Source organism: Varanus komodoensis, unplaced genomic scaffold (genome assembly GCF_004798865.1).
Source record: "Varanus komodoensis strain SLA01 unplaced genomic scaffold, ASM479886v1 scaffold1, whole genome shotgun sequence".
In the NCBI taxonomy this organism is placed as follows: Eukaryota; Metazoa; Chordata; class Lepidosauria; order Squamata; family Varanidae; genus Varanus; species Varanus komodoensis.
Window position 1 is genome coordinate 333,749 of NW_025335268.1, and position 19,448 is coordinate 353,196.

The window sequence follows — 19,448 nt, forward strand, 5'->3', positions numbered from 1 at the left end:
AGGAAGTCAAATGTCTGAGTGTCTGTTTCTCCTTGCACACTTCCAAGTTCTGCACACACTCAGTCACCACCCAGTCACTTCACTCACTCACCTCTCCCTTTTATCCCCCTTGCTCTTCTGAAACTTGCCAGTGTTTAAAGGAACACGGTCCCACCACACTTTGAATCATTACACGGAGGACCATCTGGGCAAGAAGAGTTCTGTGTGGCTTCTTTCCCACTGATTACAGAGTAAGCAGGTGGGCTGATGCAGGTCAGAGCAAGATAAGGAATGTCTGAATAGGGGCAGCATCACTCTGCCTGGTTTCTTCATGGGGGCATGGGGGCGGGGGTAGGCCAGGGAACTGGAACATTCCACCAAGCAACAAGATTTCTCCTGGAATGACATGACTACAGGTGAGAAAGCTGATAGCCTCCTTGTGGGAGCCAAGCCGGCTTGTTGGAGGCCCTGGGTGCTGAGCTACAGAAGGAGGGATTTTTAAATCTGTTTCTTAGGAACAAAAGCATGTCACAGGAAGCAGAACAGAAACAGTTGCTTCCCATCCTGCTCATTTACAGGCTGGAGTTCCCTGCTAGTTAGATCAGAAGGGGAGCCCGACTAGCCCCTCTCTTCCATTTAAAACCTTTCTGGCTCATGCTGGGAATATCCTCACTTTTACTGCTCCAAAACTCCATGCTACAATTTTCCACTATCTGAGCTGCTTGAAATACTCTTTACCTCCATTCTGCATCACCATCAAATCTGACTCTTGTCTTTCTGAGCCTTGTATTTCTAAGATTCTGCAAATAATACCCCTTTTGCCTAGGCCTGGGATCATCCCAATCCCTGAGCTTTTAGCCTTCCTGGGATCTAGTGTAAGACAGGCTGTTACAGGAATATTAGACAAATATGCTAGACAAATTGATGCTAACCCCAGAGACCCAGAAGCCTCAGGAGACTGTGTCCTGTTATGTTGATTTACCTGACAGACTGAATTAGCAGTTCTCCAAAGGTAATGTGTTTTGTTGGATTAAGCTACTCACTGCTTTCTTTCAAAAAGTATATGATCACTCATTTTCTTTTCTCTCTGCCTTGTGTACTGCTCAGGCAAATTAGATCAATGAAAATATGTGAGTGTATCCTAAGACAGCCTTCCCCAATCTGGTACCCTCTGATTGTGTTGGGCAGCAAATCCCAATATTCCCAGCCAGCATGGGTAGAACGATAGGAGTTATACTCCACCTCATGTCTGGAGGGCACCAGGTTTGGAAAGTCTGACCCAAAATAACATTCTGGGAGATCTTGTTATGTTAAGACCTTTTGAAAGTTTGAATCAACTTTTTGAAAGCAAAAAAGCAGCCTAAGTGTTAGAAATTTGCTTTGTTTAAAATGTTGTACTCTGCCCAGAAATGCATTGACCTCCTGCTTCTAGGAAAGCCAGTTAATCTAGTTCTGTTGTAGACAGTGCTTGGTTGTCATCAAAAACAGTGGGATCACCCGGCACGCAGAACTTCTCCTTGCCTGCCCTCTCCTCCTCTGTAAGCTCAGACTTCGGGAACAGCCAGGGTTAGGGAGCTGTGCCTGCATGTATTCCCAGCCGCCTTATGCCAGGTCAACCTCTTTGCCTGCAAAGACTGACCAAGCATTATGGGCATCCTAATAAGACTGCATACTTATTCTAATTTAGCTTGATCATTTGAAATATGTCTCTGGGAATCATGAGAAAGCAAGGCTCACTGGAGAAGACCAGCATGCTAGAAAACATTAAAGGCAGGAGAGGGGGTGGATCAATTCTATAAAGAGAGCCGCAGCCTTGAGTATATAAGAGCTGAGCAGGGCTGTCATACAGAGGAGATTTTGCAGGGCTTTTATTCATTACTACGGATTGTCCTAAGTTGGAAACAACTTGACAGCACATAATAACAAAAACTACTCTGGGATTAAGTATTCCCAAACAAGTAATAAGATCTGAGCAACATTAGAATTGCATTAACTAATGCACTATGAGATAAAGCATCTCTGATACGCATCTGTTCAGACTTGAACCCATTAATTGAAAAGCCAAAACATAAAAAGCATTATTCACCACAGCAAAGCTGGAACAGATGACTGGCGTTTTGAGATAAACAGTGAAAGATCATCCACATAAAGTTTTGAATTCTAAATGATTACACACAAACAAATCCATGAATACCAGTGGTCTATCTAATAGTACACACAATTAAGAGTATCAGCCCCTATATCTTTTCAATGAACTCCACCTGATTGTATTAGCACTGTAATAACTTTTAGCAATCTATTGCCTGAAATTGTTAATATTTTAATAGCAACAGTTGATGGTTCAGTCAGTATGGCCTTGGATTTGAATCACAGTGACAAGAAGCCTCACTTATTAGCAGTGATGTAAAAAAGGTCTCATACAGAAATGTGATTGTAAAGGCTTTATGGCTTTGGGATTCAAAGGCTGGAAAACATTTTATACGAACCATCAGGAGCCCTGGCCAAAGCAAGTGATTTCCCAGTGTTCATATTCATAATTCCTTTTGTCCTTTCTTCAATATGCTGGGGAACAAAGAGAACCTGCCATTGTGACAAATCTAAACATGGATAATTGATTTTAGGGAAAAAATAACCATGTCCTGCTCTGATCATTCATTACCCATACCGTACAAATTGGAATAACAGTTTAAAAATATGACTTCACATCTTTGGGAGAAATGAGTGTCATATCACTCTCATCTTTAATAGTGGAAATAACATTTTGATGCTTCCGGTGTTTAAGGCGATATGCCAAAATCTTACTAGACCTTAAAAAAAGATAGTGTAATTATAATTACAATGTTCCTTTTTGCCTTAACATTTGAACTTCATCCTCAATAATTAAAAAGCCCCAAACCCTTGAGCCTGGCATACCTTGTATTATTGTAATAATGTATTTATTTACAGTTTAAATGGGTCGGATAGAGTTGCAGGACAATAACACAGGCAGTACCAACAGTACAGTTACTTGAAAATCCAGAAATGCTGCCTTCAAAGTGTCCTTGGATGCACTCTGCATTCCAGCCCAAACAGTTCCGCTCACCAGGGTCTGGTGTGCCATCCTTTGGCAAGCCAGTGCTGGTAAAGAGGTCCTGCATGATGGGTCCATTTCACTCTGGGTCAGCTGTCTGAACAGAATGGGGAGTGTGACCTTTTTATTTTTAATCATGACAGCTTGAGGAGTTAATGCTGGATGGATGTGAAATGGAAAGACAGATTCACAGGTAAGTCCTACGAAAAACAAAACAAAACCTGGGTTAAAGTGTATTTGTAGCCTGGGAAGTCCAGTATATGTTGAGCATCAGTCTTAGGGCCTCATCAGAAAAGTGCAACATTAACCGAGCATAACAGGAAATTATGGTTATGCAGGTGTTTTAGATGGGACCCTTAGAATCACCTGATGTAAGTGAGGAAGGTAAAATGATCTGCTGTTGGAGACTGAGCAAAGAAGACACTCCACGCACCTTAGAGTGCAATCTTAGCCATGTTTAGACAGGAAAAAGGGCCTACAACTCCCAGCAGGCTGCAGCCAGTTGTAGGATGTTTTTCTGCCCAAGTATGCCTAGTATTGTACCTTGTTTTTTGCTGGGCGTAATGGCATGCACAGTTGTGTCACTAGAGGGCGCTGCAATCCAGGCAATAACAGCGGACAGCTTTAGTAGCTTCGGCAGCTAGTAATGGGAGAGGCCCCAGTTTCTTCGTGTGTCCATCAGGAATCCCACAGAGTCTTCTGTCACCAAAATAATTAGGAACTTTGCTGTCCAGCCCACATCTGTGCACTTCCTTCCATGCAGTAATAATAAGCATTTTTTGTATTTTGGAAACTTTTTCTTTATGGTGATTTATTATAGTGCCTTGTCTTATGAACTGCAGTAAATAGCACAGAGAGCTTTGGCTACTAGCAGTAAATGAATATAAAGCATGTAAACTGAACCATTTAACTATGCATGTTACTGGAATTCACAAATCAAATATACCACTGTAAACATATTTTGGACTGGGCTTGGCCTGAAACAGCCTTCCTCTGTCTGATTCCTGCTCTTCCCATTATTTCCCAGTTAACACAGCCAATGCTTCAGAATGACAGAGTCCTTCTGGATGGTACCAGGCTGGGGATGGCTGGTTCCAAGATCTAAGAGAAGCTCATATTCTACAACAGTGATGCAGAAGCTCCGGCCAGGGTGCAAAATCTAGCTCTCCTGGGCCCTTCCCTCGGCTTCCTGTGGCCCCCCGACTGCCGTGTCCCCTTCCTGAGGCCCTACACCAGTGGTGGCGAAACTATGGCATGCGTGCCACAGCAGGCATGCAGAGCCCTCTGTCGGCACGCGAGCCAAGTCACCCCAGCATCGCCCGAGCAGCTGAGCATCGGATAACAGCGCACGTAGGAGCCGTGCGCATGCTCGGAAAGGAGTAGCGGCGCCAGGCGATGATGTCATGAGCTGCGACTCATTAGCCACAACTCGTCCAAGCTTTCGTAGGGCTGGTCAGTGTGCTGCCAAGGAGCTATATATATTTGCTTGGACTGGCTGCGAGTTTTAATACATTCATTTTTATTAACACAAGATTTTAGTTTTGAATTTTCTTACGAAAAATTGAAATTTAATATCTAAGATTTAGCAAAGAGATGTTCTAATTAAGAGACTGAGATTCTTTTAATGTTGTGCTGTCTCCCTGGCATATTTGAATCTTCAGCATCATATTTAGTTGTTTGTGAAGAATTTGTGAAAACTAAAACCTCCGTATTCAGGTTTTATTGCAGTGTTGGCACTTTGCGATAAATAAATGGGTTTTGGGTTGCAGTTTGGGCACTCGGTCTCTGAAAGGTTCGCCATCACTGCCCTACACCCTTTGCCCAGCTATTCACAGGATGGCGGCTTCCTGGCTTCTGTTCAGGATTTCCCTATACTAAAAGGTTGAGATGTTTTCTTCAGGCAGGTAAAAACTTTCAGGTAAATACCCTCCTTTGTTGGTCTGTTGGCCGCGTCCCTGTTGCCTTTGTCCTAGTCATGACTGGAATATTGCTCCTGAGCTAGCACTGAATTTGGCCCTTCAGCTGAACGTGCTTCAGGGCCCTTGCCCACACTGTCCCCCCGTGCATTATTTCATTCTGTCTTCATGAGTCCATGTCTGTATGCTAAGATATTTTCTATTAAATTTATTATTATGTTTATATCCTACTTTTCCCCCTCTAGCAGGAAACCCAAGTCCTCCCCCTCCCCATGCTACAGACGCTGTGTCTTGTGAGGTAGGCTGGGCCAGGGGTCAGTGCCTGACCCAGAGGTGCTAGTGGGCTTCATGTCCACGTGGGGGCTAGCGCCTGTGTCTCCTGGATCCTAATCCAGCACACTCACTGCTTGCGCCACACTGGCTCTCTGATGACCTGCACCAGCCAAGGATGGGTCTGAACACACAGGACAGTGTTCTTCCACCGGTGCTAAGCAGGTTTAAGAGCCGAAGCTGCCTGGATGGGGACACAGCTTGAGGACGATTCGTGAGCTGTTCTGAGTTCTTCCAAGAAAGGGTGTGATTTGTGTGAGAGATAAACACATCCAGGATGAATGGGATTAGATGGTGTTAAACAGATTAGGAAAGGCTGAGGCTGCCTCTCTGAGCCATCTGCCCAGCTCAGTTTTGCCTACACTGGGCCAAGAGACATGGCGCCTCCAGGCAAGGGTGTGCCCCGGGCAACTTTCTTGGCACCCACGGAAGTGCCCCCATCCCAACATTTCTTCTTAAACACTTTTCCTTGCTGGCAGCCAGGATCATCGCCAAGCAAGGGGAGGGCTTCCTGCTGTGTCACCTTCACCTCCCATCCATGCCTCAGGGCCACTTGATAGGACCAGAGACATTCTTTGGAAATGAACACGGGGGGGGGGGGGTGCTTCTCTTGCCAGAAGAGGAAGAGAAAAAGACACCGAAAAGAGCGGGTCCCAAGAAGTTCTTGAGCCTGGTGTGGCTCAAGCCCCATCTCTGCTGTGCACACAATTGCTTAAGCAGGTGATCTGTTTGCGACCACGCAGCCATTTTGTGGTGATGCTGACAGCTTGTCCAATTGCCCAGTGCGCCCAAGGACCAAAAGGGTAGTTGGCCCGTGCCTTGGTCTATCCTCTGCAAGGCTTCTGGTGGGGATCACTCTGGGCAACACGAGGGCCATGTGCCACTGAACTAGGGTCTCAAAGAGGGCAGCCAACCAGGGGCGAGAATCTGGGCCACTCGGGACACAACCCCAGCTCACAGAATGAGAATTTTGTATGATAAATGTGTGGACACAATTCCCCGCAGTCACAGTTTTTCCCAGGAACTCTTTCATTCTGAGTGACAGTCATATGTCTTAGCCAATAAGCTTGATTTTCCTCCATTCAGCAGGGATAGTTATACCTGTCTGAGGACAGTTTTATTCTTGGTTTTAAGCAGGGTGGAGGCAACTGTTCTTCTTGCTCTTGCGTTCCACCCTGAGTCTGCATAGTCCTCTTCTGCACTGGAAGGGCTCCTTCCTAACCATAAAGCATGTGGATGGAAATGGATCTTCAAAGTGTGAATACAAATCCTCGGCAGACAGTATCTTGCTCTTCACTTTATTGGAAATGGATTAATGTTTGCCAGCAAAATGCATCTTCTCCAATTAAAAATTTAAACAGTTATACCTTATGAAGTAAATGGCCTAAGCCGTGTGCAAGAACTGGCACAGTTTTTATCAGGATAGATTTTCCGACGGGGCAAAAATTAGGCTAGTTTTCAGACATGACATAATCATTCTTTGTATAGCTTGTGGTCACATTTTAATTACCCAGGTTAGATGGGTGAGGGAAAACATCCAGGTAAACTCCATGGTTGCTTCCCAGATGCTTTGAACCACATTTTCCATTATTTGCAGCCAGTGTGGCCAATGGCAGGGATTAGGGGAAATCCAATCAAAAACATTTAGGGGGCACCATATTGAAGAAGTCTGCTTCATCTGAAAAGCCAGTCCTGAAGGTTCTTGCATATATAAGGACAGGATCACTGCTGGGCTACTTGGAGTCAAGAATGGGGGATGCAGTTTGCTTGCACAAAACATCCTTTAGTAAATGCTTTTCTACATAATGTAGTTACTATTTCTTACTGTGTTTCTGCATGGCCTTTCTTTCTGAAATCAACCAAAGCTTTTGCAAAGGCTTTAAAATGTTAAATCCATAATAATAATAATAATAATAATAATAATAATAATAAAAATATTACAGCCACCATCCAATGCACATTTATTCAGGAAAAAAAGCCTATAACTGTGCTATCTGGGGGAGGCAGGGAGTTGTAGGCCTTTTTCTGTTTAAGCCTGCACAGAATTGCACCTTGAAATATTAAAAACAGCCCTTTAAAAGCCATGATAACTATATGGAATAAAAAAAATATTTTTATTGACTCCCTTCCTGAATGCAGAGAGACCAGTTGCAGCTCCGGAGCAAGTCATTTCCCAAGTTCAATATCCCGTTTCAAGGATAAGGTAACAGACAGGAATGGCCCTCTCTGCAAGAGACCCTGAAGATGTTGTGGGGACAAGAAGGAGGGACCGTCTGTACAGGCAGAAAGCCGCAGCCTGTGTCGCTTTGCGAGCATCCCCTGCATGGAGACGGCCCTGCCGTGTTTTGTGCAGCATGAAGCAAGGTGAAGTGGCTGCTCTATTTAAGGTACAATCCTATCCATGTATAGACAGGAAATAATGCATTCATTGGCCAAGCTGGCTGGAGAGGATGGGATCTGTAGTCTGATATTTCTGGAGTATGTTTGATTGGGAAAAGCCATATGAGATCAATATGGTAATAGCTGTGTGACTGTGCCACACTTGTGGGTGACTGTATCAGTCAGAGTCCTGTCGGTTGTGAAGACGGCTAGGTTGTTGCTTTGTCCAGCTGTACTGAACCTGCTACACCGATAAGGAAAATGTCTTCTACTTGCAGCTCAAGCCCTTCTTAGGAGCCTTTCATGAAGTCACGCAAAAGTCTTTCTTGATAGTGGGAGAGAGAATGAGGAAATTTTAAAAAATCCTCCCTTACAGCATGTTGTTCCCCACAGCAGTCAAATGATCCATCACATTTTGCTGAATCATGTCAGCTTGTTTCAAATCAGAACAGGCGGCAGGATGATACCGGGGGGGTCGCTGCGGTGCTGAGCGGCAGCGAAAACGTGTCGTGCCAGCCAAAGGAAACGACGTTGAGGAAAGAGCTCTAGGGACCGCACTGGGGTTATGGGGCAATGCGATAGCCTAACATGTAGATCTCATAGTGCGTCCCCCTTGAAGCATTACATGTAAAGGCACACTCTTCAGTGTAATTCTCGGCACATTTAGACACAAAGTCCTGCAAATCCTACAAAATGTCGTATAAATTCCCCAGCCAGAATGCTTTTTTCTTTTTAAACATGCACCCTTGCTATATTTAATTTCTGTTGTGTTGCTTACCTAATGTGATTAATATAATTTCCCATAAGTGTGCCCAACTTTCTTCCAGAATTCCAATTTTGTTTTAATTCTTTCCTTAATCAAATTTATACAATGGCTATGCCATTCACATTCCAGTTACTTGGATGCAATCTCTCTCTCTCTCTCTCTCTCTCTCTCTCTCTCTCTCTCTCTCTCTGTGTGTGTGTGTGTGTGTGTGTGTGTGTCTGTGCCTGTGTGCAGAAAGAGAGGGGAGCAGGGGAGACTTTGAAATGGGACCCTCAAGCAGTTAGAATCACTGTTGTGGCTAAAGGATGCAGCTACTTCACTGCTGCCATGAACTCACAGGGTGCGGGGGGGGGGGGGGGGGGGGGGGGGAGGTTAAGCAGACCATTATCCTCAGAGATGGAAACTGAGATCTCTCTCCCCATCCTCCATCATGGCATGATAATACTGGCCTAGCCTAATGGGTTGTTTGTTTCTTAAAGACTAGCAAATGGATCTAGCTTCGTTGCCAGTTGGAATAAGCCTTAGTTTGACGCAGCAACATCTGTTGGTGCCCCTAGGTATGGTTTTCGCCGTGCTGTACCCAGGCCGTCTTAACAGCATTATGGGCCCCGGGCAAAGCAGTGTACTGGGGCCCCTACGACAACTACAACTACTGTTAATTTTGGTAGTTTTTCAATTTTCCAAGGGTTAACATACACAGATTAGTATGGGGCCCACAGGCAAGTGCCCATCAGGCCCATGCGTTAAGACGGCCCTGGCTGTACCCCATAGTCCCCTGAAAGAGGGGTTCATCATAGCAATATAGGACTTGGGTTCATACAACATAACCCACACCTGGAGGTTGAGAATGGGCTGAGTGTGGCTGGTCATTGAACTATGGGTTATTGTGTTGTCTGAACCCAGCAGAGATACCGAACGACAGCGAACAGCCCAGAATTCACAACCCAGCAACACACCGTTGGTCCTCTGCATGGGTTGTTTGTGATTAATATACTATGGCTTATTAGCACAGCTGGGCTGAAGCAACAAGACAACCCATGGTTCGATAATAACTTACAGACTGGGTTTGCAAGACAAACTAAGCCACAGTGTGGTTTGGGGGAGTGGCTCAGGGGGCTCTCTAGTCTCCCGAAGAAGCCATGGCTGGTTCTAGAGTTTAGTAAACTCTAGGTGGCTTGTGTTTTCTGAACCAAGACTACATAACCAGCTGTAGGCAAACTAAAAAACAAAAGAATCCCTTGGGGGAAAGGGGGGGAAACATTTTGCCATTCTGGCCAAGAGACTCGGAGGACCCTAAAGCTACCTCCCCCTCCAGCCCCAGCTGAGGCTTGAGAAAGAGGAGTTGTGCATCGAAGGAACTACTTACGGGGAGGGTTGGGGGAGGGCTATTCTGCCCTGTGGCACTACATCCATGTGTCAGAGTCTCCTTACCAACGGTGAGAATGAATTCTCGAACCCACAGGGAAGGTTGAATCACCTTGAACCCCAGAGATCGCCCAGGCCGCCTACAGTTACTTATGACAGCGTGCTCCTGGGTAGGGGTCTCCACCGCCAACTACAAAATCACAGCCCATGTACAGACATTTTTATAACCTTCCAGTCACATACAGAGTATTTGGTTTCCAGATAGTGTTAATATAATAGCATCTTGATGTCTTCACACACAAAACAACACTCTAAACTGATCAGAAATACCTGTGACAATAGAAAAGAAAATTTCCCTGACTGAGCCTTACTTGACAAGTCAATTCAGTGAATTCCTGACAGTTTGGATCAGCCTCAGTGTCTGCTTAAACATGCAAATATGTCTGATTGAGAACCATTCAGAAAAACTGGTTTGACAGCTACATGACACAGGCACTTGCCTCTGTTTTTTTTTTCTCCCTGATTTTATATCCTGCCTTTTTCCTCAAAGGGCTCAAGGCAGCTTACATCATTCTCTTCCTCCATCTTATCCCCACAACAACCACCCTGTGAGGTAGGTTGGGCTGAGAGTCTGTGACCCAGTTGGCCCCATGGCCAAGCGGGGACTAGAACCCAGATCGCCTGAGTCCCAGTCTCATGCTCTTAACCACTACGCCACACTGGCTCTGTTGAGCTCGATGATTAAATGGGTCCATTCAGAAACAAACGGACATCTTTGTCTCCACTCTCTACAGCTGGTGGGAACACCAGTATTCCCCACTGATAGTGTTAGCCTACAGCAGCTGCTCAGTCCAGCCAAAAATTCCATCTTCTTAGAGTAACAGCAATGCTAAACAGTAGCCTGCTTGAAATTCTGCCGCTTTCTGAAAAAGGCACATAAGCAACCTTTTTCTCCCAGGATTTATCTGAATTTTCCCAACACATGCAGGACATGGGCAGGAAGAGTCACCGCCCCCCCCCCCACCAACCTGGATCCTACTGGGAGTTATTTATTTATTTATTTTTCAGTGTATATCCTGTTTGTGTTACATCATCTATCCTCCTCCATCTTATCCCCACAACAACAACCCTGTGAGGTAGGTTGGGCTGAGAGTCTGTGACAGGCCCAAAGTCACCCAGTTGGCTCCATGGCTGAGTGGGGACTAGAACCCAGGTCGTCTGAGTCCCAGTCCCACGCTCTTAACCACTACACCACACTGGCTCTCAGAGTTGAGTTGGGGGAGGCATTTCTGCCTGTCCAAGGCCACTGCAGGGGCTCTATGGGGGCCCCCCCAGAAGCTGTGCCGGGAGGGCACATGAAGGGGGCTGAGCTGCCTGGCACTGCATTTCCTCTCAACCGCAGCGCTGGGTAGCTCACCGCTTCCCCTCGCTGCGAATGGCCAGCTCTCACCGGAGTGGGAGCTGCACACAGCCCTGGGAAGGGGCTTCCCCACAATCCCTGGGAGGAGATTTGGGGCTGGGGAGGGATTTCCCCACCTGCCCGTGTGACTGTGAGGTGATTGTGAGGATAGGTGGGGTAGAGGAGAGGAGCTTTCTGCACAGACTCCCTACAGGAGGTTGGGGAGAAAGTGACCCCTTCCCCTGTGCCCTGCTCCTTGTTGCTCTCGCATAGCACAAGCCGCCTGATGTGCTGCCTGGAAGCCATGCAGGGGCCGCCCTTCCCTCCCCACAACTCGGCTGCAGCTGGGCGCTGAAAAGGAAAGGCTTGCCTCACACAGGGCTCCCAAGCCCAGCGGCAGGCGGCCTGCGTCCCCGTACACACGAGCAGTCCTGCTCTCCTGGCATCAGCAGCTGTGCGGGCCATGCAAGCAGGTGAGAGCTTCCACAGGTGCCGCCTGTGTGGTGAGAGCTGGTTCTGAGGCCCCTCTTGAAGAGCCATTCCCGAGGGACAGGACGGGGATGGGGAAAAGAAGAAGGGCCTTCTCGGTGGCTGCACCCTATCCCTGGAATCAGCCCACAGAGTAGTTGCCTGGCGCCCCCATTGGAATCATTTTAGTGCCAGGCGAAAACAGTTGTATTTTCCAGGCGTTTTAACAGTTGATTAATTGACCTGTATTTTTAATTTTAAGTTGATTATTTTATGAAATGTTTAGCGAGTTTTATTCCACTATACTGCCTTAGAGTAACCTTTGAGGCACTGTGTAGCCGTTGCAGTTATATTATTTTAATAGATTTTAGAGTTTTAAATATAATTCATTGTATAATCTATATAAATTGCTTTTGTTGCGGTTGCACACCACCTAGGGAGTCTCGTATGGGACTATGGGGTGCAGTGGATAATTTTAATAATTATATACATGCTGCAAATGGGGGAAAGCAGCCTGCTGTAGCTGGCTTGCACTTCTGGGAGCAGTGTGGCAGGCTGAAATGGTGCCAGGGATCTGAGCAGATCTCATTATCACAACATTCAGTGTTTTGCCTGAACATTTCATCATCATTTCCCTTTTGCAGCTTGTTTTCCAAAATTGTGGTGCGGTGCTGGTTGAGGTCACTGTTGTCCCTGGAACGGGATTCTTTTGTGTTACTGAAGATCTCTCCGGTTAGTGTTCTGATTCTGAAATGTTTATGCAACAGGAGGGAGGGCAAAACCGATAAGGGATGCCTTCCATATGATGCAAATTCCGAAACACCAGGGATGAGTGGCTGGGTTTTTTTTTCCCTTTCCTTTTCCTTTTCGTATGCTGCAATGTGTGTGAAACGTGCCCGAAGATGTAACTCTGTGAAATCGTTTAAGCTGCATGTAACAGGCGCACCCGGTAGTCCTGCCCTGAGTCATGCGGTGGGGATTTCCCAGGTGTTCGGGCGTGTGTGTGTGTGTGTGTGTGTGTAACTTTCAAAACACAGCAGAAAACCCTCCACATTGACTAGTTACTGTGAAATCACATGGTGCTCATGTTTATTCTCTCCTAAAACGGAAAACAACTAAGGCTGGGTTTGAAAACAACACAGTTCAGAAAACATCTGTTGGCTCAAAATATTCCTCTGCTTACAGGAATGTCAAGATTATAATTTCCAACAGAAGCACCATTGCTGAGCTGAAAGAAATGACATCAACTGTTCCTCAAACAAACAAACTCGGCAATTTGATCACAACCTTGTATCCAATGTTAATTTAATTCCCAATGGGTCTACAGTAAATAGAGCTGACACTGGATACAATCCACAGGCATGTTTATTCAGAAATAAATCCAACTGAGTTCTTTAGGGCTTTCTCCCAAATAAGGGAATGTGAGATTTCAACCCTACTGTTACATTGGTGTTAATTCCCCAGAAGGTTTTAAGGCTACTAGAAGGTGTGTGGCCAGGCAGATTACTAATTAATGGGTATGGGTTAGGGCCAATATTACTCCTGCTAATGAATAAGAAAGAGCTGGAGATCATTTCTGAGTGGTTTCAATGGGAGAGCTTTCAGTGGGAAAGGCGTAGTTGTGCTAATGGCTACAAAGGAAATTACCTGGTATAACCCACTTTGACCAGAATTGTATACCATACAACAGGGAAGGCAGCCTCTACCCCATGGGCCTAATCCAGACTACAGTGGTTTGGGTCCCCTCCATCGCCCCTCAGCTCCCCAAACTCTTGTCTCCCCAGGAGCATTGGCATCAAGAGATCCGGGATAGGCAGTAAACTGGGGATTCCCAGCAACATCTGGGAAACCTGCAGGTGCTGGCTACTCTAAACACCGGTCGAGTCACTTCTCATACTGCTTGTGTTCTAATTAGGACAGGAATGCGACACTGGATAGCACCCTAGGACTCGATTGCAGGATCAGGCAATGCAGGAAGGAAAAGCCCAACTCAGCCAGACCTTGTTGGAGCCAGCTTTTGCAAGCTCTGGCAGAGTTGCTTTCTGCACAATTCTCAGCCTAGCCCTAGCCACTTTTTTGAAAGAAGGGGGTCCCAGAGGTAGGTAACCTTGATATGAATGTCTTTATACTTTGAGATGGGGGTGGGAGGCATTCGATCTCCTTTACTTGGCCAGCTTCCAAAATCTTGCTGTTGGGGCATAAACTTGGACTACTATGATGCTGAATGGTTTGCCTTGGATTCAAACTGAGATCATTCTGTCATTTTGGAGATTGTATCCTGGTAATGCTTTTCCTACTCTTCTATTGACTATGAAGGCTACTCCATTTCTTCTGAGGGTTTCTTGCCTGCAGTAGTATACCTGATGGTCATCTGAATTAAATTCACCCATTCCTGTCCATTTTAGTTCACTGATTCCCAAGATGTCAATGTTCAGTCTTGTCATCTCATGTTTGACCATGTCCAGCTTAGCTTGATTCATAGATCTTACATTCCAAGCTCCTATGCAGTATTGTTCTTTACAGCATCGGACTTTCCTTTCACCACCAGATACATCTGCAATTGAGTGTTCTTTCAGCTTTGACCCAGTCACTTCATTCTTTCTGGTGCTACTAGTACTAGCCCTCTGCTCTTCCCCAGTAGCACACTGGACACCTTCCGACCTGATGGGCTCGTCTTCCGACGTTATATCTTTTTGCCTTTTGGTACTGTCTATGGGGTTTTCATGGCAAGGATACTGGAGTGGGTTGCCATTTCCTTCTCCAGTGGATCATGTTTTGTCAGAACTCTCTGCTATGACCTGACCATATTGGGTGGCCCTGCATGGCATAGCTCATAGCTTCATTGCGCTACACAAGCCCAATCGCCACGACAAGGCAGTGATCCACGAAGGAGTCCAAAATCTTATGCCAGGTCTAAGTGCTAGTTTAACATTTTTGTTCTGGTCAGTCTTGAAAAGCGTCTAGAATATTGCTTGGGTGACCAATGCCAGGGAGTTATCAGCTGTATCTTCTAAACAGCTAGTGAGAATATTAGACATGGGCTGGGGAGACTTGGGTTCAAATCCTCCCTTAGGCAAGAGGCTCACCAAGTGACCTTAAGTCAGTCACTTTGCTTTAGCCTAACCTACCTTGCTGAATTGTTATGTGGATTAAAAAGTGAGTGGAGAAAAACCTAAGGCACTTCTTGGAGAAAAGGCATAGTATCAAAGGAACAGAAGTAGGAATTCCCTTTGGTGCTTCTTTCCATTCAAGGGTGAGAATTGTTGTTCCTACAAAGCTGCAAAGTCAATGATTTAAAATACAGGATTCCTTATTTTTATGATTCTGCAGAATTCCAGTGATGAAGCTCCTCAGCTGCAGTGATGATGTGACAGCACAAAAACAAGCAAAGCACCTATGCAAGCAGCAGTTAAGTGCTGTTGACTTATCTATTAAATTAATCCTTAATCATTTTAAAATGCATAAACTATCATCTAAAGCTAAAACATGGGCACAGCAAAGAGAACTAATCTGCAGAATGGTAGGCCCTCCTCAAGCTTACAGTTGGGAAGTAAACGCCAGGGGGCAAAGGCAGGAGGAACTTAAAGTTCTTGCAACATTGCTGTCATAGAGATTCCCAAGTAGGTGAAGAGAATGTAAACATGTATTTAAACTATAGCTAAGCTAGACTCTATATTGGCAAGGGCAACTGTGCCAGTTGAAGAGGCTCCTTATAAACAAACTATGTTGGCAACCTTCCATCTGGGCTTAATGTAGGCTCAAGCTTTAGGTATCATAGGCAGCTCATAAACCAAAGCTCAGAAATAGACCCACCCCATAAGAGTTCAGCTTATTAAAAAGACATAAAAATGATTCAGCACTAGCTGATTCCCAAAGCACCTGTCCTCTGTTGTTTCCCCAACTGCTGATTCACTGCTGGCCTCTCTCCTAGGTAGAAACTGACTATTCACCTTTGCCTTTAATAGAAAGCCTCCATTCCCAAGGGCCTCAATCAACCTACCTTCCCACTCACTGGAAGGCAGTATAGACCAAGTTCAGCTAAAACCTCCCATCCATGAGATGGGCTGCAGCAGCAGCTGGACCAGGCTAGCTAGATCTCTGTCAGGAGGCAAGCCTGGGAAGAGGCCCTCTTTCTCAGCATGAGGCGCCCCTACGGTGAAAGAGCTTCACTTCTAGCGACCAAGTATCAGTACGCCAGTGAGCGAAATACTGGAGAGAGTGCGGCAACAGGGCGTGGAGACAAGGGCAGTTGACCTTTCACTCCCTTCTCCTAGAAAGTACCTGTAAGCAAATAACTATAAATGCATATATAAATAACTATAAATAACTTTCCCACCTTCCCCAAGTAAATAACTTAGTTCTCCAGGTAAACAAACCCAATAATAGCAATAAAAACAGTTTGGAAGCTAGAACGCCGACAGGAGCTCTCCAGTGTAGGTCACCGGGTGCCACAGGTGGACAGAAGATGCGGACGTGCACTCAGAAGGGGAGCACTGAGCACGTGCCCCTTGGTGGCTGGGCCTGGTGTGAAGGTTGTGGACATCCTGCTTTCTGGATAGTGCGGTGCTGAGGTTGAGTCAGGGTTCGTGGCCCACATCGGTACCAGTGCTGTGTGGAGTTGTGAAGTCATGAAAGCCACATTGAAGTTGCTAGATAGGAGGTGGAAATCCAGGTCTACCAAAGTGGCTTTCTATGAGATGCCACCGGTGAAGCTGAGAAGTGGACGTGACAGTGGGGTAGAGAGGTTTCGTTAGTCACTGGGGGATATTTTGGGACAAGCTGGGGCTGGGCAATAGACAAAAGCTCCTCTTGGACTGAAATGTAACCAGGCTGCTGGTGCTATACGTAAAAATAACTGTTTTTAAGCTGAACCCTGGAGGAATGCTGAGGAAGCACCTAAAAATGGATATTGTTGAGTGGGGAAAAGTTAAGAATAGGGTAATTAGGCTAACTGAGGGGCAAGACAACTCCCTTATGAGGAAAGATTACAACAGCTGGCTGTTTAGCTTAGAAAAATGATGAGGAAAGAGAAACACGGTGTGGAAAAGGAGACTTTTCTCCCTCTCTCATAATACTAGAACGCTGTGGGGTCTCATGAAGCTAGCTGGGGGAGATTCAAGGCAGATGAAAGGGAGTACTTTGTCACACAGCAGGCAGCTGAAGTATGAAACTCATTTCCACAAAATATAATGATGCTTGCTAATTTGGACAGATTGACAAGGGCATTGGGCAGACCCATGGAGGAAAGGGCTACAAATGGCCACTAGTCCTCATGGTTATTTATTACCTTTGGTATCAGCAGCAATGTAATTTGAACAGCAGTTGCTGGGCAACATGGGGTAGAAGGTGCTCCTGTACTCATGTGGATACTTGGTTGACCACTCTGTGACCACTCTGCTAGCCTCAGTGGATCCTTGGTCTCATCCAGCGTGGCTTTTCTTATGCTCTTTTGTCCTCCAAGATGCTAAGGAATCACCGCCCTCCTTTGTCCAGTATAATGTGCTGTTCCACATGTAGCTTGTGTAACAGTATATACGGGTCTGCCCTTTAGCCTTCATATTGAAGGGTTGTGTGCTTTGCCGACTAAAGACAGCTCTTCACCCAGCGTTAAGGTAAGCTTCCTGTTCCACTGCCCTCTAGCCTGGATTAATTTCATCTTTCCTTCTGCATAATTGGTAACCCAAGTGTAACACAAAGCACATTCCAGTTTCCCTTAAAAAGGGCTTGTGTTGCAATAACACACCTAGAAGGTGTGAGAGGGCTAAGGAAAACAGCTTTCCTTAATGACTGTGGAGAAGGTACAGTAGGTTCCATATGAATCACCAAAGTTCCTCTATCATCTCAACAGGCCTCTTTTGAAACACTAAAAGTTCGGGGTGGACAGCTCCCAATATTACAAATTCTGCCTTTTTCCCTTTAAGGGCACAATCCTGTACATGCTCAGACTGAAAGAAGTCCTGCAGCTCCTCACATTTCCAAGCTTGCCATGCATAGGATCGTGTACTAAGGAATCTTTTCATAAAAAGGGGAAGAGATGGGAAACCCATGCCATTTATAAGTGGTACAATAGTTTGATTTCTGGAGCACTTAGCTGGGAATAAGCCCTATTGAACTCAGTGGCAATTCCATCTTGAGGAAACACGCATAGCACTGCACAGTTAAAAGTGCTCCGCTGTGTATCATGCCCTCTCTGATGGATTGTAGGCTTTACGATTGTGGACGACTGTTCACTATGGAAAGGAAGGGAGAGGGAGAGGAAGAAAGCAAATAGCCTCCAGAAGGAGAGCAGTGTCAGTCTGTTCCGGCAAAGGCGACAAAACATTTCAAAGCACCTTAAAGTCTTGTACATATTGCAGTGTAAGTTTTTGTGGGCACTGTCCATTTCATCAGGTGCAGAAAGGATTAAGCTTAAATTTTTAGGTTTATATGCACAGGTTGGGGTGGAAAAGATCTAAGCTCTGTTGTCAGAGAGAACTGAGAAGCAAAGAAGACAGCTGGCGACTGCCTTAATAGCTACCGTTGGATAATGGTTGGCAACAGTGCACTGATCAACATGTGCAGAAGGATAAAAAACCACACCCCACCCCTTGACACTGGAGGAAAGGGCTGCATCTCACGATGAATTGTGAAAAGGCTATTCTTTTGGCACTCAACCACACTCTGTAATTAGCTTCTAAAATATGAAAGCAGCAGGCCTGAGGACTGAAGTGTTCACATCAAGAGTGAGGCCTCTTTTCTCCTTTTTAGTTCATAATTTCGGAGGGACTCTGTTGACTGTTTTGTGCTTATGACATGGAGTGTGGTGTAATAACGACACTCATCCATGCCTTAAATAGCTGTATCACATGGAGCCTTCTTCCTTGTTTTAAAAATATTCATGGGCATTAAAAAATAGAGCTGTTTCATAATTCTTTCATTCACAGTGGTTTTCTTCTGACATATTTATAGACCAACCACAGCAACCTTTTCTTTCTCTTTTTTTCTTACAAAAAATCCAAAGACTCCATTGAAAGCCAAAATGTGTATGTGTGTACATGCACATTTACACAAAACACGGAGTTTGTTCACTTGTGTGTAGGGCCTTTTATTATATCTAGAAAGATTGCTGTTGCGATATCAGCAGATGCAGATGGAGAACACGTGGCAACCCTACCTTGAAGCCTTACCTGTCCGCCTGAAATCTGAGTTGTTTATGCTGTGTGCTGCAGATCTAAATGGCACCTTGCAGAGAGAAAGGACAGGTGCTTCCACCTCTCATGTTTGGTATGTCTAGAGGGTGGTGTTCTCTTTTTTCCCCCCATGCCACTATGCCATGGGCCAGACAGGCATCAGGAACAGTGCTATGTTCCCATAATCCCCAACCAGCATGGCTGAGGATGGTGGAGGTTGGAGTCCCACACATTTACAGGGTGCCAAATTAGTGGAGGCTGTTGCATAGGATTTATTTATTTAATAAATCAATTGTTGTTATTGTTAGTCGGGAAGTTGTGTCCGACCCATCGCGACCCCATGGACAACATTCCTCCAGGCCCTCCTGTCCCCTACCATCCCCCGGAGTCCACCCAAGCTCACACCCACTGCCCCAGTGACTCCATCTAGCCGCCTCATCCTCTGCTGTCCCCTTCTCCTTTTGCCGTCAATCATTCCCAGCATTAGGCTCTTCTCCAGGGAGTCCTTCCTTCTCATTAGGTGGCCAAAGTATTTGAGTTTCATCTTGAGGATCTGGCCTTCTAAAGATCAGTCAGGGTTGATCTCCTCTAGGACTGACCGGTTTGA